This window comes from Ictidomys tridecemlineatus, chromosome 3 (genome assembly GCF_052094955.1).
Source record: "Ictidomys tridecemlineatus isolate mIctTri1 chromosome 3, mIctTri1.hap1, whole genome shotgun sequence".
Classification (NCBI taxonomy): Eukaryota; Metazoa; Chordata; class Mammalia; order Rodentia; family Sciuridae; genus Ictidomys; species Ictidomys tridecemlineatus.
In genome coordinates, this window is record NC_135479.1 from 56773536 (window position 1) to 56797308 (window position 23773).

The 23773-nt window shown below is 36.6% G+C and overlaps 1 non-coding gene across 1 annotated transcript; it reads right to left on the bottom strand.

The window, feature by feature from the left end:
* Window positions 1–3652: 3652 nt before the first annotated feature.
* Window positions 3653–3726, bottom strand: Trnav-cac (transfer RNA valine (anticodon CAC)). The gene has a single exon. It is a non-coding gene; the product is annotated as a tRNA-Val (tRNA).
* Between the last annotated feature and the right edge of the window lie 20047 nt (window positions 3727–23773).

Consider the following 23773-nt stretch of genomic DNA (forward strand, 5'->3'; position numbering starts at 1 on the left):
ATTGGGGGTCCTGAGTAATTTTCTAAAGTGTACCACCAGGCTGAATTCCAGAGACCTCAGGTATCAGGATAAGGTCCATCTCAAGAGTCTTCACAGTGTCCTCGGGTATCTGGAAGAACCTTCTCTGATTATGCTGGAGGCAAGGAATTCAATATGTATCTCAAATACTTTCTTTCTGGAATGCACAGTATCTAAGACTATGTGATTTCTGCAGTAAGAAGATCTCCTATCATCATAGGAAGGATAAAAATCTCCACAAGATAATATGGAGGAAGGAGACAGGTACACCTCCAAACAACTTTTACACTGGTTCCTGGCCATTTGTGGAATTCTGAGGATGATTAAAAGAATAAATGCTAGAGAATCTTCAAGAGGAGTATAGTCCTTCCTTCACCAATTCACTCATCACAACCTAAATTACTGCTCTCTCTCACAAATTTGGAAGGAAGGCATCCACAGCAAGGTCTTTTAAGATAAGAAAACCAGTAGGGTTGGATCTTTTAGGAGCAACTTCAGGGCCACCCGTATTATTAAAATAGTGGTTCCTCCACATGGTAGAGAGATGGACATTGTGTCTAAGAGGATAGACTGTAATTTTTGATGTCTGTTAAACAGGAATCAGAGCAAGACTCAGCATGGGGACCATGACCCAGGGAGATATCCCTAGAGATCCAAATTCCCTCAATGCAGTATAAATAAAGAAAAGCATGCACTCAAAACAAAATGCTATCTTCTGCTTGACTTTCAATGAGACAAGACCCAGTTGTGCCTCACGTATTTTCTGTGATGTCAACTATACTGCATTTTGAGAACATATCTAGCAGAGCCTCTCTCACCCCATGCTCAATCGGAATGCTCCGACTTTGGTGGACTTGGTTCTTCAAAACTGTGGCTGAAAGATACAGATGGTGAGCTGGGAAGCATCAATACCACCACCTTCCTGTCTTCTTCCTTCTCCTTACCCAAGATCCCTGATCAAAAATAGTGCACCTTCAGTCTTATACACAAGGAAAGCAAGGATAAGATTTGTGTCCCATTGGATATCCAGAGGTTGGAGAGGAGATACAGCTGCTTTGGCTGGCCATCAAAATAGGAAAGTCTATGTCATATGTTGTTAAATGTATAGTTTATTTTCTCCAAACTATTCTTGTTCTCCTGCTTCAGAACTCCTAAGTGTGTGTGTGTGTGTGTGTGTGTGTGTGTGTGTGTGTGTGTGTATGTTGGACAGGGGAGGTCACAATAAGGGGACATTGTGATCATGGTCATCACCTTCTTTCTGACCAACACATAAAGCCAGAGAGCCATCACCTACTCACTGCCACGAAGGGATGCTTGAACATCCATCTTGAACCTAACAAAGCTTTCCGAATAACAATTTAAGTAAATAATTGTCCACTTAGTGACTATAAGATTACATCAGGTTTTCCTGTGTTTAAGGAAGAGACACAGCTTTCAAGTAACACTAAGCTCTGAAGTCAAATACAGGTAGAATTGGAAATCCAGAACTGGGTTTCCACTGGGGGTGATTACATTGTAAAACACCATGAGTCTCAGACCCCCCCCCCCCAAAAAAAATCATATAGAAAAGACAGGAGTAAAGAAGCAGCACCTAAAGTGTATTTTCTTAAGAAACCAAAATAATATTTCTACAGACTCTCTTTCTTATAGCAATACTATTGAAAAAGTGATAATTTAGTAACTGGTTTGCCAGGTCTTTAATAAATATTCCTATTTAGATTTCAGATTCGACAACCATTTTTGATGCCCACTTTCCTCTATTCATGGACTACATGTTCCAAGTTAAACCTCATCCCATTTCTTTGAAATAAATATTCTTACCAGTTCAGGTAACTGTTGAAGGTAGGCTTAGGTAATTTGCTAGAAGTTTTATAGCTACTACATCATTGAGCCAGAATTAAAAGGCAGGATATTTCCCAGAAAGTTCATGAATCCTTTGAGAAGCTGGAGAGAAAGAATGAATGATTTCTGAAGGACATTCTAAGGACGTTGTTTCGAATATCTCTTTTTACTTGAGGTGGCACACAAGCCCAGAGAAACAGTGAAATCCCTGTGAGCAAAGCATGAGCTGGCCAGCTCTTTCTGAAATATGCCTGTTCTGATCAAGGACTAGCATCATGACCCATACAAAAATAACTGTTTTACAACAGCTTAGTGGATTGCTTGGTCCTTAAGCTTGATTGCAATTCTCTTAACACTTAAAAACTTAAGAAGGTTTTAGTTCTCTCTGATTGAGGGGGGGGGGTAATAATGTGTGAAGGTTCTCCTGTTGTAAATTCATGAGAAATTCCCTTTACCTATGAATGCCCCATTTTCCTGAGACCAAAGTAAGACTCGTGACTGAATTTGATAGCTCTGGCATCAAAAGTGTAATGGATGGAACACTAAAGATCTTCCGATGCCAGGCAATGAAGGGAAGTTTGGTATTGTCAATGTAATTCTCAGGATTTCCCTGAACCAAATTCCCAGGTCACCTGAGTTCTGGGTCTCTGATAAAGTCAGAAATCTCACTTTTTTTCTTTAAAATTTGTAACCCCAAATTCTTTTGCCATGATGTTAATGTTTATATCTATACCTATACCTATACCTATATCTATATCTATATCTATATCTATATCTATATCTATATCTATATCTATATCTATATCTATATCTATATCTATATCTATATCTATATCTATATCTATATCTATATCGATAGATAGATAGATATAGATATAGATATATGTGTGTGTGTGTATGTGTGTGTGTGTGTGTGTGTGTATGTATAAGTGTGTATGTATTAGTTCCATTTAGTATTAGTCATTGGACCTTTATTTTATTTGCTTATTTATATGCAGTGCTAGGAATCGAACCCAGTGCCTCACACATATGAGGCAAGTGCTCTACCGCTGAGCTACAACTCCAGCCCCATAATGTTTTTAATAATATATCACAGTGTTTTAAACACAGATGCTGAAATTTGTTTTGTATGGTTGCATTTCAAGAAAATAAACATTAAGATGATTATTTATAAGAAGATTAATGTGAATTAATGTGATTAAATGTGAATTATTTGATTATTTTTAAAATAAATTTTTAGTTTGTAACTGATACATAAAAATTGTATTCATGGCAGAGAATTATTAATTCTTCTTTAATATCAAATATAAAGTTTTTAAAAATAAGTGAGCAGAGTTATTTAAAATACAAAGATGTTTATTAGTTATGATACCTGTAACCACGCAAAAATTTGTTAATAAAACTCTTTAGAATATTATTTTGACTCGATATAAAGTATATACACACACACACATATTTATAAAAAGAAGTGTAATTTTTGATTTTTATCCTATAACCTAGATGATAATCTAGTTTCAGATATGCTTTGTTTCAACTAATTGTCTCAATGGATTTCTTTAACAGCACTGTGTGTAAGGAGTTCTATTTAGTACAAATTATGAAGTGGCTCATATGCAAAATGAAGATATAAATTGCATAAGGAAATATTTATTTCTCAACTTAAAGCTTTATATATCTTAAGGTATGTATCTTAAAGTAGTGCTGTTACAATAAGCAAAGAAACAAAAAGATATCTAATTTTGTGAGAGAGAGAGTGTGTGTGTGTGTGTGTGTGTGTGTGTGTGTGTGTGTGTGTGTGGTACTGGGGATTGAACCCAGGGCCCTGTGCATGTGAGGCAAGCACTCTACCAACTGAGCTATATCCCCAGCCCTAAATTTTTAAAAGTGGATAGAATCCTGTTTTTATTTCTAGTCCTTCCTCCCCAGATATGTAGACCAGGGAGCTTGGGAGATGTCGTGTCGTTTCTTCTAGAACAGAGGAAGTTTGGCTAGAATCTGAGAGCAAATGGGCTGACGAGGTTCCCCTCAGCCTTGCATGAAAGCGCTGGTACACATCTTCATTCATTTCCTTAGGATGCGTTCTTGGAAATGGAGCAGTAGACTTACTTTAAATAAGTCTACTTTTGATACGTCTTTGTTATGTATCTCTAGAGAAGAGCCTCAGAAAACTTTCATCATTTGTATACCCACCTCACAGTCTCTAGCACTGACATTGTCATTGGAAAACGATTCCCTAAAAAAAAGGAACTCGTTGTTTTAGTTGACTTGTTTTGGCTAGTTAAAAAAGATTCAAACATTTTTACAAGACTTTCTTCCTTCTCATGATAATTGACTATTGATGGTTTCTCTTCTTTTTTTTTTTTTTAAAAAAAAAAAGAACAAAAAACTTAGGTATAATTGACATATAAGCTGCATATGTTTCAAGGGTAAAATTTGATAACCTTTATGTGTAACATATATTTATGCACATGTACATATAGAAATATACTCCCATAGAACTGTTATCATCAGGATAAACTAATATATCTTTCTCCCATCCCCCTCCTCCTCCTTCTCCTCCTCCTCCTCTTCCTCTTCCTTCTTTCCACCTACTCTCCTGTGTTATCATCAGGCAGCCACTGATCTGCTTTGTGTTTTTTTTTTTAGATTAGTTTGGATTTTCTAGAATTTATATCAAATTGAATCTTACAGTGTTTCTCTGTTGCTGTCCACTTCTCTGTTTCTCTCTTATTTTATGTTCTGGCTTTTCTCAGTCAGCATAATTAAAGACTCATGCATGTTATTTTGTGTGTGTGTGTGTGTGTGTGTGTGTGTGTGTGTGTGTGTGATCAGTTCATTCACTTTTTTTTTTGGCTGAATAACGTTCTGTTTTATGAATAGACCACAATTTGTGTATTTATTCACCTTTGGATGGGCACTTGGCTATTTGCAGCATTGAGTTAGTGCAAATAAAGCTGCTATAACATTTGTGTGCAAGTCTTCATGTGGAAAAATGCTTTTTGTTTCTCTCGCATAAATAACTAGTGTAGAATGGCCAGTGTGTGTTCAACTTATAAGAAAATACTGATTGGGAATTCCACAGTGACTTTAGCCATTTACATTCCCCACAATGTTTGAGAGTTCCGTTGCTCCCCATCCTTCCAACACTTGGTATAGTTAGTACTTTTAATTTTGGCCATTCCAACTTGGAATGGCCAAAATTAAAAGTACTAACTTTGGCTGTGTTTTTCACTTGATTTTCCTGAAAGATTCCTTGATGATGTTAAACATCTTTTCAGGTGTCTATTTTCTATCTGTATTTTTCTTTGGTGGGATTTCTTTTGCCTGTTCTTATTGGGCTGTTTATTTTTGTATTGATGGGTTTTGAGGGTTCTTGATATAATCTGGAAACAAGCATGACCTGGGAACAATGTCTCTGAGTCTATGACTTGCCTTTTTATTGTATTAGCAATGTCTTTCAAGAAGTAGAAGTTTCAGATACTGATGAAGTCCAATATGCTAGTTTATTCTTTTATGAATTGTGCTTTTGATGTTTACCTGAGAAATCTTTGCATAGCCAAAGGTCACACATATTTTCTCCCATGTTTTCTTTTAGCAGTTTTATAGTTTTATCTCTATTTTCCATTTGGAGCTAGTTCTTTATTATAGTATTATATATACATGCATATAATATACATATATTATATGCATGTATATATTTAAACTTTTTCTTCATATGTATTGCAAATTTCTCGTTTTCAAAAAAGTGGGTTTTTTTCTTTGTAGCTCTCATTTGATTATTGCACTTTCAGTTTGGGGGCTACATGCTTATCAGATGTTCTGACTGGTCTATTTATTGGATTTCATGACCTGATCTAAACTTATTTCAGTCCCAATGAACAAAAAAAAATCATTTTTTCCTTAAGAAAGTCCCATAAAGTTGTGTGATTTCTTTTTCTACACAGAGATCATTCTCATTACCCTCATTGCTCCTGAAAACAGTGATGGATTTTTTTTTATACTGGAAAGCAAACTAGAGTACTATTACAATATGTCACTCTTTCAATTTCTTCTAAACCTTTTAATGATGCCCCCAACTTTTGGTCAGAGACAGGTTCTATAACCCCCCAACACAACTTTTGTAGGTACACAAGGCCTATCGTCGAACTTTATTTCTCATGACAGTAATGTACAAATGCAGAATTTAAAACATTTGGTAAAAGCACCAAATTCTTGATAGACCTTTCATTTTTCACAAAGGTATATTTGCAAAGTGAGTTTCAGAAATAAACACGCGGAATTTTTCATGGGTCTTCAATATAAATGGGAAAATGTCACCTTCTGAGCAACCATAGCTGTTGATTTGTGGCATTTGTTTGGAAAGCAAAACGTGTGGGCACTTGTCCAAATGTAAAGTGGAAATAAGTTCCTATGCAGCAGATGTTTACCATCTCTAAGCAAATGGACCCTAGTACTCAATGGATGCTCCAGCTGTTGATTTGCTCTAGTTTCAGAGAGAAGAGAGTCATTTAAAATAAAATCCCTTTTGGCTGTCCAAAGAGACAGTTGTTGGGTAAAAAAATATCTGTTCTTCAGAAACATAATCTGATGGTGACTTGTTTGGAAATACAATGAGTCCAAACTCCGAAGTTCTCCAAAGGAACAGAATAGCATTAACTAAATGAATGACTGAATAGGTTATTGGGATATATGATCTGTATAAATACATTCATTTAGCAAAAATTTATTCAGTTTATATCAGGCATGGTCTTAGTCTTTTTTTGTGTGTGACTCCCACAGAATACCCAAGACTGAGTAATTTATAAAAATCAAAGTTTATTTGGCTCATATCTCTGGAGACTGAAAGTCCAAAAACATGGCTTTGGTATCTGCCGGGCACCTGGTAAGGTCATCTTGCTGCATTGTAAATGGTGGAGGATATCATGTGGCGAGGCAGGGCAAGACTGTCAGCTCAGGTCACTTTTCCTCTTCTTAGAAAGCCATTAATGCTATCATGGGAGGGTCTTACCCACATGACCTCATCTAACCTTAATAACTGCTTCAAAGTCTCACCTCCAAACAGCATCAACATATACTTTTATCAGGTTTCCAGTCTATGAATTTTGGGGATGGGGGGACATATTTAATCCACTTTCTTAGGCATAATTGTCAGCCTCACGTAGCTTTGGTTGTAGCGGGGGAGGAGAGGCACTATTCAAATCACATATGAAGACACAGGATTAACATGCAGGTAAATGTTTTAATGGGAAAGTACAGGGGCACCATATCAAGGTATAGACTTGGAACCTGTACTAGCCTGGGGGGATCAGAGAAGTCTTCTCTGAGAAATGGCATTACATTTGAGACCTTAATGGTAATTAACTGAATGAAGAGATGAGGAGAGCATTTTCCAGACCAAGAAAGCAGTACATGCCCAAGGGAACAGGACTTTGTACTGCATGCAGAAGGCGAGTGTAGATGGGAGGGAGTGGGTAAAAGCATGGTGGTAGGAAAGTAGGTAGGAGACAGACACTGAGGGCTTCAAAGGCCACATGAAGATACCATAGCTTTGTCTTAAAAGGATTAGAAATGGTTGTGAATTATTTGGTTCATGGTTCCCCAAAGACAGCCCCAACAGCAGCAAGGAGACCCATTTACGGCAGGTATGACTAGAGGCCCCAGGAGAGACCATGGGTAGTTCAGGTTATCAGTGGGCCTGTGGGGGAGAGTCTCACTGTGTGAATTGTGATACTTTAAAGGTGACTTCGGTGTCTAGCTTCAGCAGCTGTGAGACTGTTGGTGGCATTTGTGGAGATAAGGGAGACTTAGAAGAACAGCCTTGGTAGTCAGTTCATTTTCAGACATGTTGAATTTGAGGTGACTCTGAGCATGCTTAGCGAAGTCAAGTGGACAGAGGTACATGTGGGTCTGGAGCTCGGAGGAAAGAGCTCCCTTATAATGATCAATTGGGAGCCATTGACCTACAGGTGGTGATTCAGGCTGTGAATATGTATGCCTTGGACTTCACACAGCCTTTATAGAGCTGAAAGCTGGTTCAACACCAAACCTTAACAAATCCTGATATTTAATGTCAATGTATTAAAGACTGAGTCTGCAAAGAGAAGTGTCAGGAGATAAGAGGGGATTACTAGAAGAATATTGTGTCTTAGCTCTCTGTTGCTATAACAAAATACCTGACACTTGGTAACTTATGAAGAACAGAGGATTATTGAGCTCATGGCTGGAGGCTATGAAGTCCAAGAGCATGGCACTAACATCTGGTAAGGACTTTCTTGCTGTATCATAACATGGTGGAGACACATAGTAAGATAACAGAGCAAGCATGCCAATTCAGGACTCTCTTCCTCTTCTTTCAAAGTCACTACTGCCATCCTCACAGTTTCATCTGATTACCTCCCAGGGCCTTACCTCCAAATACCACCAATACAGAATTTTAGAGATGAAACCATCGAACACTGCAACTTTTGAGAGATACATTGAAACCAAGGCAGGTGGGATTCACAAACCTGAAAGAGAAAAGTTGTCTTTAGAAAGTAGTCTTTGACAGCATCCAAATCCCTCCAAAGTCAAGAACTATAAGGCCTGAAAGACAATGTGTCACGTTTAAAACATTTTGTTGATTTTTAAAGCCAGTTTGTCCCACCTCTCTGATGTTGTTTTATGCTATTTCTTGTTATTCTCTTTATGTCCCTGTCCATATGGGGAAATTCATTTTTGTCTAATATTTCCTGATGTCTTGGAAAAGGTTTTATACAGTGGCATAAAAATTAAAAGAGAACTTATATTTGATTTTTGGTAGAATCAAATAATGATAGAAGCATTTTAGAATTTCTTCATAGAAGATGAAAAAATGAAATAATTTATAGTCCCCCCCCGCTTTACATATCTATTTTATTTTTATAACAATGTGTATCCCCTGGAATCATTTACTACATTACATATTTTCTCTTTTAAGTAAAATTCATTTTTTTATTCATTTTTGCATAATTACAACAGGTAAGTGCCCCTCTTTTCGTATCTACTTTTATTTCTATGTCTTGCCGGCTTTTGTATCACATTTGCTTCATTCTTGGCCTCTACATTTTTATTTCTTGATTGGAGTTCGTATTTACTTACATTTCAATAAAATATTTAAATATTTTTTGTATCATAAGATGATTGTTGAAACAAAATACAAATACTATAGAATAATAATAGATCCATGTTCCCAGGAAGAACCACATGAAAATCAATATTCTCTGGGGTCTCTTTCCTTTTAGCACACGGAGGTGTCTAGATTTTAGCCTACTTGGCAATCTGGGACCCTTTTTCATCTGAAAACTCACGTCTCTCTGAACATGAAACTGTTTAGCCTTGGATAATTCTACTTTGATCATGTCTTCTCCTTTCTATTCTCTTCTCTTTCTCCTTGAGACCCCCCAGTTGTCTGGTGGTTGAATCAACTTCAGTTCTCAACTTCACATTGGATAACACAGCTCAACCACTTTCTTCAGGTATCTACCAGTTCTTGCAAGTTGCCATCTTGGAACCGGATGTGGTCAGGAGGGCAGGACAGACAGGGTGATTGGTGGCCTGGCTACTTCAAAATGCAACACCACCCACCTTAGAGAGGGGTGGCTCAAATCCTCCCATCCATTTGTAAGAGGTCTTTGTTTTATGTGACTAAGGCCAACATAAGTGTTTTTTCCAATCTGTTTCTATCAGTTAAGGAGATATTTCTGCAAATTTCAGCAAGAAGGTCCTTACCAGATATTATGATGTATTAATCTATTATGTATTAATAGATTTAAGGCATTATGTTACCTAGCAATCATTTTTAGTTTGGTTGTAAAATTTTTATATTTCGGAATTTTCAGTTATTTTTGTGGACCACCTTGGGCGTATTATTTTAAATTAAAAATCATAAATACCTATTGAGCACAGGCTATAAAAATGATACATTATTAACTTTTTTCCCCCTCTCTTTACCTAAAATATAAAAACATAGAGGAGGATAAAAGAGAAAGGTACAAAGCTTTTAGTCATGTCAGAATAATATTTTCACTCTTATGGTAACCTTTCCCCTTGTGTTAGAATTACTACCAAAGGGGGGAAAATTAAATTCCTCTAAAATATCTATTGCTTTGATTTTTTTTTTAAGTAAGCAGTGAACTGGCTAACAAATCCATTTCCCCAGCATGGAGAACCTTTTGCTCTCACAGTTGTCCTGCTGGAATCAATAAACTGTTGATTAAAAACCTTGTTACCTAATACATTTAGTAAGGTTAAACTGTTTTTAAGAAACCTAATCACTTTCATGTCACTAGCTGCAGGGACAGAGACCAAAGCTGTGGCTAATTATTAACAACTTTACAAAGTTGATATTGAATTTCTGATGTATCCCAAATGCCTTTTTTTTTTTTCCTCTGATTAGTTCCTGTGTCCAAACTTGCTCTCCTGTTGCTAACTTGGAGAATGATCTCCGTGTTTAAGATGCTAAGGTTTCAGAAATCTTTGAAACAGCAACAGATTCTCTCCTGGTTTCGAAACTGCCTTACTGGTGCAACCTCTCGACACAAAGGGGAATAATTGCTGGCTCACAGGCGGCCAATAGCCTCCTCAAAGACCACCTGTTTCAAGGTTGCTAACTCCCAGCCTCAGGAACAAGGTGATCAGAGTTGCCTTGTAAAACAGGCCAACCTGGCATAAGCATATTTCAACTCTCAAATCTCGTCTCCTCCCCTGACTTCTCTCCTGGGCCCCAGAACTGCATTTCCAACTGCCAAATATGTGCATATTTCCCCAATTGCAGGGGACCACAGCTATCTTTTGACAAAACTGTATTGAAAGCTGGGGACTATTGACTGAGATTTTAAACTAGAAACCAGTCTTCATACTGTCCCTGGGGTTGCGTCCTAGGAGTGAAGGTGACATAATTAAGGCATCCAATTAAGTTGGCGTTTATTGGTGACAGCCCTGACTTCTGAGTAACTGACCTCTTCTGTCACATAATCTTATACTCAGAAGGTGCATGTTGGAATCATTAGGCTTCTAGCACGAGTCTCGCTGGTAGAACGAGGTCTAAGGGCAGGACAAAAAGATCATTTCCCCCTCGAAATCTGTCTATCTCATTAGCCTTTTCATGGGCGATATAACTTCTCCTTCCCTGCACATATGTGGGGGTCCCATGGCTATCAATATGGAGCATGCCATTTCCATTATTGTTATAAATTATGTGCCAAGTCCCTGGAGGCCCTTGTCCCAAGGTACAGATACTCATTGAAGATGAACTATTATATGACAGCACAAGGAAAAATGAACTTTAGGAAGTAAAACTAACAGACTGCTTTTTATAAACCATTAATCCATCCAGCATATGTAATATAGGTAATTCACATAAAATGGAGTGCATAATTCACATGGATCATTCTTGAACTCTCACCACACACACACACACACACACACACACGCAAGCACACACATACACCTCATATCTTCAAATGAAGATTGATTTGGTATTCTAATTTTTATTGATAGGTTTTCTTTGTTTTTCCTTGCCTTTCTATTCTTTTTTTTGTTTCAATTGAATATTTTTATTTCCTGTCCTTTAAGTTCTGAAATGCAAATAGAAGATTAAAGTTTGTCCTGCTGGTGGAATAACAAAAACTATTCAAACTATTTTATATATGTGTGTGAATAACAAAAACTATGTGAAATATTTTATATATGTGTATGTGTATAAACAATATATGTACATGTATAAATATGTGTGTATATGTATTTATAAAATGTCATATACACACACACACACACAAAAAAAAAATATGTCCTTTGAGGAACTTGGTTAAACTTATATTATGTTGCCTCCAAATGATATTGGCTAACAGTCAAGGTTTTGAACATTACAAATATTAGTCAAATAATTAAATCGGCTCCTTGATTTTAAACAAAACATCCATTTAAAAGTATTTATTTAAACAATTAGTGATGTATCTTTATTCTCTATCACCAATTACTGTCTTGAAAGTATCTTGTACAATCACAAAAATGGGAATTTATACTCTAAAATATATAGTATGTCAGATTGCACTCTGCTGTCTTATATATCTAAAAAGAACAAATAAAAGAAGAATGTACTTTGTGTAAAAAGTTATTAAATAAATTCATACATAAAGATCATTTTCTTTCTAAGTTAAAATTGACCTTTTATTAAGATTAACTTTTGTTTCTCTCCCAAAATTTTGAGAAGCACTGTTTCTCACAAGTGATTAAGGGAATTTGTCATATGCTGACTTGCCTTATAAGCAATATTAAAGAAATTCCCTTTGGCTGAAAAGGAAAATAATACCAGATGGCCACTCAAATCAGGGTGAAGAAATGAAGAAATCTTTTTGTGGTAAAAGAGTAGATGAACATACAAGAGTGTATAAATGCACAGTTTACTTCTCTTAACTTTTTTAAAAGTTTGTTTAAGATCACATAAAATAATAACTATGACATAGTACTGTTCAGATTACAGCATGTATAAATGCAATATATATATATATATATATATATATATATATAACAACAATGATAAAAAAGTTGAAATGGAAATAGAGCAATCGTAAGGCAAAATTTCTGTTTTGTCTGAATAAATTTTATTGATATTAATCTGAAGCAGACAATGATAAACTAAGATGCAAACTGTAATTCCTAGAGGAATTACTAAAAAAGTGACAAAAATATGGATAGCTTAAAAAGACAAAAGAATGAAAGCACTAAAAAATAGTTACTTTTTTAAAAAAGACAAAAGGCAGGAAAAATAAGACAGCAAAAAAAACAGTAAAATAGTATACCATTGACAACAGCAATAGACAATTTAACAGCAACAGACTTGACTATTCTTCTGTCCCCTGTAGTTAATAAAACAGCTAGACAATGTGTCAGCAAGGATATGAGACATTTGAACAACACTGTCAACTGCTTTGAGCTAACACGTCTACAGAACATTCCACCCAATGACAGCAGAGCACACATTCTTCTCAAGTGCAAATGGAACCCTCTCCAGGATGGATACAAGGCCATAAACCATTCATACATTTAAAGGGATTCAGATAATAAAAAAGTATATTCTCTGACTACAATGAAATTAAACAGCAATGGAAAACAATAGGGGAAAGAAAAACTAGGAAATCCCCAAAGACTTTTAAGAAACCCATTTGTAAAGAAGAAATCACAGTGGAAATCAGAGAATATTTTGAATTAAATAAAAAGGAAAGCACAATATATCAAAATGTATGGAATACTATTGAGTTTAGAGGAAAATTCAGAGTTGTAAATAACTACACTAGGAAAGAAGATCTCAAATCTAACTTGAACGTCTTTAAGTAACTAGAATACAAAAAGCAAATTAAAACAAAAACAAGCAGAAAGAAGAAAATACTAAAGATCAGAGCTCATACTAAAGAAATTGCTAGCAACCAAACTGAATTACAAAGTGATACTATGATTGAATTTATGATAACAAAGATAATAAGTTAGAAGAAATGGAAACACTATTAGAAACACTATTAATCCATTATTAAAATAGATGCAAGAAGAAATAGAAAATTTGAATAGGTCCTTAACAAATAAATGGAGATAGGAATTTTAAACACAGAATATAAAGAAATAAAGAAAGGAAAGAAGTCAGGTCCAACTGATTTTGCTGATGAAGTCTATTAGATATTTTAAAAAGAAATAATGCCAAATTTTTACAAACTTCTTGATGAACTTGAAGAGAAAGGGACACTTTAATTTATCCTGAGGTTGCTATTAACTTGATATGAAAGTGAAAAAGACATTATGAGGAAAGAAAACTATAGGTTAATGTACCTCATGAATATAGATAAAAATCCTTAAGGAAATATTAGCAAATTAAACCTAGTAATATAGAGAAAAATTACACCATACCCAAAGGGGTTCATAGCAAAAATGCAACATTGTTTTACACTTGAAAATCAATTAATGCAGCAAAGCAATTAATAGGATAAAGAAGAAAGCCATGTAATTATTTAAACATATTCAGAAAAAAAGGTCTTTACAAAATCCAAAACCTATTCATGATGAATACTCTGCCTCAACAAACGAGAGACAGAAGGGATAAAAAAATCTATGAAAAATCTACAGCAAACATTGTACTTAAAGATTGAGCACTTTCTCTCTAAGATTGTTAACAAAATTGGTTCATTCACCATTTATCTTCAAATATGATATGTGCGGTTCTATCCAGTGCAATAAGACAGGAAGAAGAAATTGAAGGCAAAATGATAGGATACAAGATCCAAACATAAATATCAATTATGTTTCTTTTTTCTTTTAAGAGAGATAATTTTTTAATATTTTATTTTTCAGTTTTCAGTGAACATGACATCTTTATTTTTATTTTTATATGGTGCTGAGGATCGAACCCAGCACCCTGTGCATGCCAGGGCCACATCCCCAGCCTCCTCAATTATGTTTCTTTATGTTAGTGATGGATGTAAAGATGAAGTTAGAAAGACAGTTCAATTTATGATAGCATGGAAAACTTTAAGAAATAAATTTAACAAAAGAAGTATAAAGACTTTCACCCTGAAAACTACAAATCTTTGCTTAGATAAACTAAAGACTATCTAAATAAGGGGGAAAACATAGATGGGAAGACTCAAAATTGTTAAGATAATGATTCATGAAATCGACTTACACATTCAACACAGTCTTCATGAAAATCTCATATGAGACACAATTCCCCATCAGTATAGTTCTTTATAAAAAATATAATAGACTTTATGTAAACCTTGACAAGGAGATCTTAAGATATATATTGAAATATAAGAGAACCAAGAGTAACACAAATAATTTTGTGAAAGAATAGAATTAATGGACTTATCGTATCTTATTTCACATTTACGATAAGCCTGTAAATATAAATTTACCATACAATCCTGTAAGTGCATTGACAGTGACCACCTCGAGAGAAATGAAATGTGTGTTCTCACGAAAAGCTTGTGTATGAATGAATATTCATAACATCATGATACATAGCGGCCCCAAACTTGAAAATTCCATACACGCGTCAAGGGGTAAATGGGTAAACAACATGTAGTATGTCCATACAATACCATACTATTAACAATAAAACAGTTTAAAACTATATGGATGAAACTCTAAAACAACATGTTAAGTGAAAGAAGTATATAATTCCATGTATATGGAAGGAATATAAGCAAATATAAGCAAAAGCAAACCCTGTAGGAACAGAAATCGTATCTACGGTTGGTTATGTAGGCCTAGAGATAAGAATTGCCTACAAATGACCAAGAGGGTTCCTTTTAGTTATTATCAAAGACAGGATTGTGGTTATGGTTGCACGGTTCTACAAGTTTATTTAAAGGTCACTGGCAAAATTTAAATGGCCAATAAATTTATGAAAACGTGCTCAACATCACAAGCTGTCAGGCAAATGCAAGTCCAAACCACAATGAGAGATTATCTTATCCTGGTTCATATGTACAGCTATTACCAAAACGGCAAAAAATAACAATTACTAGTCCTCACTAGTAACGGTGGAGGATGTGGAGAAAAGAACTCTTGTATGCTCTTGGTGGAAGTGCATATTATTATGGTCACTGTGGAAAACAGTATGAGGTTCCTCAAGAAACTAAAGTAGATGTAACATATGATCCAGCTGTCTCACTTCTGAGTGAATAGCCTAAGGAAATGATATCAATATACCAAAGATAACTGTCACTCTCCTATTTATTACAGAACTATTCACCATAACTAAGATATGGAATCAACCCAGATGCCCATCTATGGATGAATGTATAATGAAACTATAGCACACATATGTGGTGGCATATTATTCAACCATAAAAAAATGGTATCCTGTCATCTGTTGCAAAATGAATGAAACTAGAGGATATTATATTAAGGGAAGTGAATCAGATGCATAAAGATAATTTTTGAATGTTCTTTCTTATACATTGACATTAAAAATGTTTATCATAGTGTAGAATAGTAATTATGAGAGGCTGGAAAGGGTGAGGGGATAGGGGTTTAGTGGAAAGTTATATGAAGGGTGTTCAAACACAGATTGGAGTAATAAGTTCTAGAGTTCTACAGAACAACAGAAAGATTATAGTTCTTTCTGAGAATAGTAATTATGAGAGGCTGGAAAGGGTGAGGGGATAGGGGTTTAGTGGAAAGTTATATGAAGGGTGTTCAAACACAGATTGGAGTAATAAGTTCTAGAGTTCTACAGAACAACAGAAAGATTATAGTTCATAAAAATCTACTTGGAATGAAACCACCATTGGACCCAGCTATCCCACTCCTCAGTTTATATCCAAAAGACTTAAAATCAGCATACCACGGTAATGCAGCCACATCAATGTTTTTGCAGCTCAATTCACAATAGCTAAACTATGGAACCGATGTAGGTGTCCTTCAATAGATGAATGGATACAGAAAATAATATATATATATATATATTTTTCAATAGAATGTTACCCAGCTTTAAAGAAGAATGAAATTATGGCATTTGCCAGTAAATGGAAGGAGTTGGAGAATATTATGATAAGTGAAACAAGCCAATACCCCCAAACCAAAGGCCAAATATTTTCTCTAATATGCAGATGCTAATTCACAATAAGGGTGTGGGGGACACTAGATAAGAATAGAGGAACCTTAGATTAGATAGAGGGAAATGAAGGGAGGGGAGGGCAGGGAATGCAGGGATAGGACCAATAGAAGAAGGAAACAGACATTATTACTTTATGTATATATGTGACTGCATGATCAATATGATTTTTTACAGAATGTACATTAAGAAAAATAAATTATATCCCATCTATGTATGATATATCCAAGTGCATAAATGCATTATACTGTAATATTATAACTAATTAAAACAAAAAATTTTAAAAATCTACTTTATATTTTATGAGTAACTAGAAAAGCCAAGCAAAGATTTCAAAGCAAATCATGAAAAGGAGACAGAAATGTAAATTACCCGGGATTTGAACAGTACACATTGTATATAGCCATTGAAATATCACATTGTACCCATAATTTGTGAATTTCAGGTTAATGTAAAAAAAAAAAAACAGGGGATGGAAAGGTTAACTTTCTTGACTTGCTTGTTACACATTATATGCATGTACTGAATCATCACACTGTACCCCACACATTTGTGCAATTAAAATAATAACTAATATGATACAGTAAACTAAAAAATAAAATCATTGGTTTGTCCACTTAATGTGTCTGTAATGTGGTATGAAATTATTGCAGTATAAAGCTATAAAAATAATAGCACCCAAAATGTAGGGTTTAGGGAGTTAAAAACAAACTTGACAATGTATTGATACCTGTTTAAAGCTGGTTGATGATTAATAAGGTCTCATTATACTATTCCTTCTACTTACTATTGAAATTTTTGATTACTGATTAAAAAATAAGTAAAAATGAAGTGATGTCACATTAAAGATAAAAATATATATTTTCTTTTTATTGTGGAGCTGGATTGTAGAATGTGGCTCAGGCTTGAGGCCAAAATTGGACTTCCTAACACCTCCTCCTAAACTCTCCTCAATTTAGACCTGGAGATATGACCCCGGGTTAAGTTATTTCTGCACAGACATTCACCAATCAGATACACGGACACCCCAAGCTTCTCTTGTGCTTTGTCGCAAACAAAGAGAAAGAGAGGGGAAGGGGAAAGGGAGAGAAGATGGGGCGGAGGGAATGAGAGAGAGAGAAAGGCAAAGACAGACTGAGAAATCCAGATCTGCACTCCTGAGATCTAACACAGAGATGATGTTCACACAGGACTCAGATACATCCACCTATTCGCTGGATGAATGTCTAGACCAGTTGAGTTGGACTCTTACTATTCAAATATGTGACTTCTCTTTCCATGAGAAGAGCTGAAGAAAAAATTGGGGGAAATGACAGCAGCTTATTCTTCTTTAGAGAGCTTTAGAGCTTTCTTGGCAAGATGTCACAGATGGGTTGAGTTCTCTTAATAAGGAGATAAAAATCAAGCGATCAAACACAACCCAGACATTTATCCTGAAGAACTGTTTTTATCTCAATTGAAACCATCCTTGGCTGGACCCTGGTAATGCATGAATCTTATCAAATTGCATTTTCAGCCTAGTGCTTATCATTTCTGGAGGTGGAAGAGCATCTCATGCACATTAGCATTTGAATATTACAAAGAGTTTTAGGTGTTAGATGGTTGTCAATGGTCTTCTTTATCACAGGCAGGAATTTACCAGACAAAACAGTCTCTGTAAGAAAATCCTCCTCATTGAACATACAACAAAGGTTTTAAACAGGTTCGAAGATGTCCCATGTAGAGAAAATCAAACCAAATGATGGTTTATGTATCAAATGTGTTGGTATCCTGTAGGAACCTTTGTTAAAATAATATTCTCAAGCTCTGTCCTTGGACATTCTGACTCACAGGCCTGGGTCTTTGGTGTAAGATTTTGTGTTTTCAAGATATATGCATGTACTGAATCATCACACTGTACCCCACACATTTGTACAATTAAAAAAAGTGGGAGCCACTTTTTTGAATGAGCACCTAACTCAACAGAATGCTTTAAACTCTGCAGAACTTCACTTAGGCAATTCCTGCTCATTAAGATCTAAGAGTGCCATCGATCACTTGGAGATCAATTGGAAATCTATTTGTTCACACTGCATTTCAGCTTTTGGTTTGTTAAGTCCATGTATCATCCCTACTCTAATCTGGTTCTCAGCTCCAGGTGAATGATAATAGCCTGGGAAGGAAACCAGAATACAGGATAGGAGCTCCAGGGAGGAGTCTTATAAAATCAAGCAGAATGCCAGCATATATTTGCCAAAGTTTAACCCCCACTCTTGGCTTAAAAGTAAAGGACCCTCAGCAAAGTAGAAAAGCATAAAGTGATTTGTAAGACAATAAACAATGCCTGTTTTATACCAATAGGAAAAAAATGCTCTTAATTGGGTCAAGGGCTGCTTGCTGGTCACTTCGCCATATTAATTGTCCCCTTCTTTCTTGACATAACCTCAAGTTTTGCATGGCAGCCTGGTGCCCATTTCACACGTCTCAGAGTGGACACAGTCAGGACGCAGCAAAGCTTTGTTGAACCAAAGCTCCTGTTGCCAAAAGGGCATTGAACGAGAATTAGGGAAGCCAGTCGTTGAGCTGTGCCCCTGCTACTTGCTATTTGGGGAGCCTTAATGAGTCAGGTATCCTCTCTTACTCACCACATGAAAGATTTGAAGTGAATTATATCTAATCTATTAATTATGATAAGAACAATTTAAAAAAAATCCTTATTTACTTTAACGTCAACATGTTCGTGGAAAGTGTCATTTCAACTCGTTTCCCCTCCAATGTAGTATTTACTCTTCTCCTGTTTTGCAGTAACCATGTGGTTTCAGCGTATTGAGCCCACCTTCTGGACACCATAATTGGTTTAGTGATGTGTCCATGATCCATGGCTAAGTCAGCTGCTTGTTACTTTCCATTCCAATGTCCAGAAAACTGGATCAAATGTTCAGGATGTTTCTCTCTCTCTCTCTCTCTCTCTCTCTCTCTCTCTCTCTCTCTCTCTCACTCGATTAAAACAAAACAAAACAAAACAAAAAACTTACCTGGACTTATTGCTCATCTTGCCCCATAACCTTGAAACCTGGAATCCAACCTGAGGGTAAAGTTGAGACACAGAGAAAAGCAGAGCAGAGAGATGTGCACAGAGATAATCACGAGGCCTTGATCAGCCCCCACCAGGAGCCCAATCCATGATTGCACATGTCACTTCTGTGAATAAACTTAGACCCTTTGTTGTTTAAGATCATTTTCTTTTATTTTCAATCCACAAGTATTATACCTCATAAAAGGATCATGCCTTAAAATCTAAGCTTTGGACCATTAGAATCTATGTTCCACAAAGATGGAGGAGAGGAACAGGCTTCCAAATGGTCTCCTGGGTTTGTCCTTCTGAAGAATAACCAAAAAGTGATGGGATGAATGAATTATTTTAAGGTAGAAACCAAATATGTTGAATGTATTTTTTTTTAATTTTTAAATTTTTTTTAAAGATAGAGAGGGAGAGGGAGAGAGAGAGAGGGAGAATTTTAATATTTATTTTTTAGTTATCAGCAGACACAACATCTTTGTTGGTATGTGGTGCTGAGGATCGAACCCGGGCCGCACGCATGCCAGGTGTGCGTGCTACCGCTTGAGCCACATCCCCAGCCCTGAATGTATTTTTAGATGACAGACTCCAGCATATTTTACACAAAGGACCTTAGAGATGATGAGTAATTTTTAGGCTCTTGGCCCTTTGGCACCTTCCTAGTTGGCATCGGCTTTCTGGATGGTCATAGTCATTTAATAAATATTTAGTGAATAATATAAATACATGAAAGGATGTGATCCAAGGGAGTAGGGGAAGAGGGGACAGTGTATATGAGTATCGTGGTTGTATTCATGTGGAGATTTTGCAATGCAAAAGTGAGCCAAACCAACCTGGAAATTCTCTGGAAATCCATTGCCACAGCTGGGATTTGTAAATGTGAGACTTGTATATGCAAACACAGGCTATAAACATCAGGAAAAAGAAGTTCTAGCCAACAGAGCAACTTGATGACACAAATCAGGAGAGTAAAACGTTGGACCAGTTAGGGACTTTTATGATATATAAGATCCAGGCCCCCGTGTCTGCCTTACCTGGCATTACCCCATAATCATATCATAGGATTGAGCTTCTTACTTTCATCTCCCACTTTGGTTTCTATTGCAACCCTTAGCATGATTCATTCAGGAATAGGGGATTTGTTTATTGACTCTGATCTTCTCCTCTTATAAACAAAAAAACCATTTGCTTCAGAAATTTGCCATTTGGTTCTCTGTCTACATGTACAATGTAAGCTCACAAACTCTTGTAACCGAAGAACTTTTTAAAATATATTTGAAAGAAGACCACACAGGTGCCATTAGACATGAGGATGAAGTTGTATTTTTAAAGGACATGAGAACAATCTCGCAAAAAGTGAGACCCTAAATTTAAAAATCTCAGGAGGAGAAAAAGAGATAGAAATGAGTTAAGAATATTTACCAATTCTTTGGTATTTATGGCATAAAACTGAATACATTTTAAAGAATTTTATAGAATTCACTTTCACTTTTTCCTCAAAAAAACATTTCCTGAGATATCTTGGACTCAATTTTCTTTTTGTCTTTCAGAAAAAGAAACATGAAGCTCTTGTATTCGTTTCTGCCATCGCTTCAACATGGAGTGTTTTCTGAAATGTTAAAAAAAATGAGTCCAATATAAACTTTGTATTAAGACAAATAATTTTCTTTTCTTAAAATAACCATTTCCCCCACATGATCTCACTTTACAGCATCACGTGTGGTAGGAGATCTTGTTATGAGGCTATAAAGCTCAGAAGAATCACATTTCAGCTAAAAATGGAAATTGATAATAAACGAAGCTGGCCAGTTTCACTGGGGAAGGAGCAATCTAGTAAAATGTAAATATGTTATCAACTGAGCCTGGGTGGAAGGGTTGGGGATTCTAACGCAGTGACTCTCACACTCCCACGGGAGAGAAAAGAGAAGCCCCTGATTTGCTGATGACACTTAATTCACCCAGAATTATCACCAAAGCCCTTGTGATTCTGCTTACCTCAGCATGACAAGACTTGACCAACTGGCATCTGTGTAATGAGCCAAATACCATCTTGGAGTCTTTTTTTGCTGCTGCTATAAACCCAGGGGAAGGCACCAATCCCAACTGAAATCTTAGAAGAAGGAAGGGAAGAAATGAAATCTTGGCAAAGAACGATTCATCAACTTTCCACTGGGGAGATGTTGGCAGAGATCACTGGGGTCAGAACCCAGAGTGAATCCCTCTGCACCTAGACAGACTCTGCTGGCTGGCATGACATCAGCTTGCTGCAAATGCAAAGCCTTAAGCCTTCTTCCATCAGTAGCACCTGGTCTGCTCCTGATGGACGAGCAGAAATAATTAAAGGTGTCAGAACTTTCTGGAAGAAATCCAGGTGAACAAAGTTCTCTGGGGTGAGTACAAAGTGAACAGTGCTGAGAAACACATTTCCTTGCCTTCCCTCTGTGTCTCCCCCTGTGCCTCCCCAGGAATATGCAATCATTCACAAAGCACTCCTTATGGTAGGAACTGTGTCTGAACTGAAAGCCCAGGGGACAGAACCACATGGATATGGCCTCCTACCTCAGCCCAGGCTCTTTCCACACCTCAATGGCACGTTTTCCCCTCCAGTAACATATGGCACATGCAGGATATGCATGCAGGTAGGTGTGCTTAACCCAAACCTAACTGATTGTTGAAATAGAAGATACAAGCATTACTGCACACAGCGAGGTGTAGGTTGCCGACTCCTAAACTCTACAGATGGACGGAGATGTGCTAGCTCCAGGGACTGCAGGATTTTTAGGCTCCTTTGGAAAGTCTACAAGGTCATAGTCAGGACTAAATCTAGTGTGCAATGGAAGAGACAGGTTGCTCAGTAAGTAGATACTCCCACCTCGTCTATGAAGGGCTCAGACTCTAAGAAAGCATTGAACAGGGCATTTAAAAAATTTTGCATGATGGTGCACGTATGTCATCTCAGTGACTCAGGAAGCAAGGAGATGGCAATTTTGAGGCCAGCCTCATCACCTTAGTGAGACCGCATCTCAAATAAAATACAGATAAATAAATAAATAGCCCAATCAATAAATGGGCCAAGGAACTGAACAGACACTTCTCAGAAGAAGATATGCAATCCGTCAAGAAATATATGAAAAAAATGTTCAACTTCTCTAGTAATTAGAGAACTGCAAAACAAAACTATTCAAAGATCTTTATCTGACTCCAGTCAGAGTGGGAATTATCAAGAATATAAGCAATGATGAGCATTAGCATAATTGCAGCTATCTTCCTTTCCCCCACCTCCACTTTATGAATACTGTTCTTATTCCCAAGAAAGAGAAGCTATCCTGAGATAAAACCTACTGGCCTGGAGACTTGCTGGTCTCTCCCCCTGTTCTCTCATTGAGAGATAGGAGACAACTTACAGGCCCCTGAGATGGGGACCTACTGGTTTCCCTGTTCTCTCCTTGAGAAGATAAAGGACATGCTTGTTATTCTGTTCCCCCTTCTGATAGGAAAACTGCCTGTCTCTGTGCCCAAGAAACAAACACAAGATCAGAGGGTGCTCACTAAGTCAGTCAAGACTAAACCCGCCCCTAGCACAGCCATGATTGTAGCCTATAAAAGGTAACATTCAAGAAGGAGTCGATATTGCTGTCCCTTTGTGCAGAGGAGCCTTGTCAGCCTCCTGACAATAAACCACTTCCAAAGGAAAGCTGACTTTTTTTTTTAGGGGTCTTGGGGTCCTCCTTCACAATACCTCCAGTGTTCCTTTCCTGCTAGGGCCTTAATCAGACTTGCTGGTCTACCTCATTTAGATGACAGTGTCATTATCTAACGTGGCATCCACTGCCTTCTCATGAAGCAAGATCATAACACATCTTCTTCAGGTATTAAAAAATGATAATAAGTTGTGGGTCTACACTTCAGATCTAAAGTCAGGACCCAGAATGACTTTAAGAGATGGAACACTTCCTGAAATCCATCTGACTCAATGGGACTTGGAACCTAAATGCCTACAGGAAGTTTCTCATTTGTCAGTTAAGCCAACATGATGGTTAATATAGATGTCAACTTGATGGGCTCTCAAGTTTCCAGACATTTGGTTAAGCATCATTCTGGATGTGTCTGTGAGGATGTTTGTGAGATAAGATTAATATTTGTACCTCTAAGCCAGGTAGGGTGGCACAAACCTGTAATCCCAGTGCCTGGGAGGCTGAGGCAGGAGGATTGTGATTTCAGAGCCATCTGTG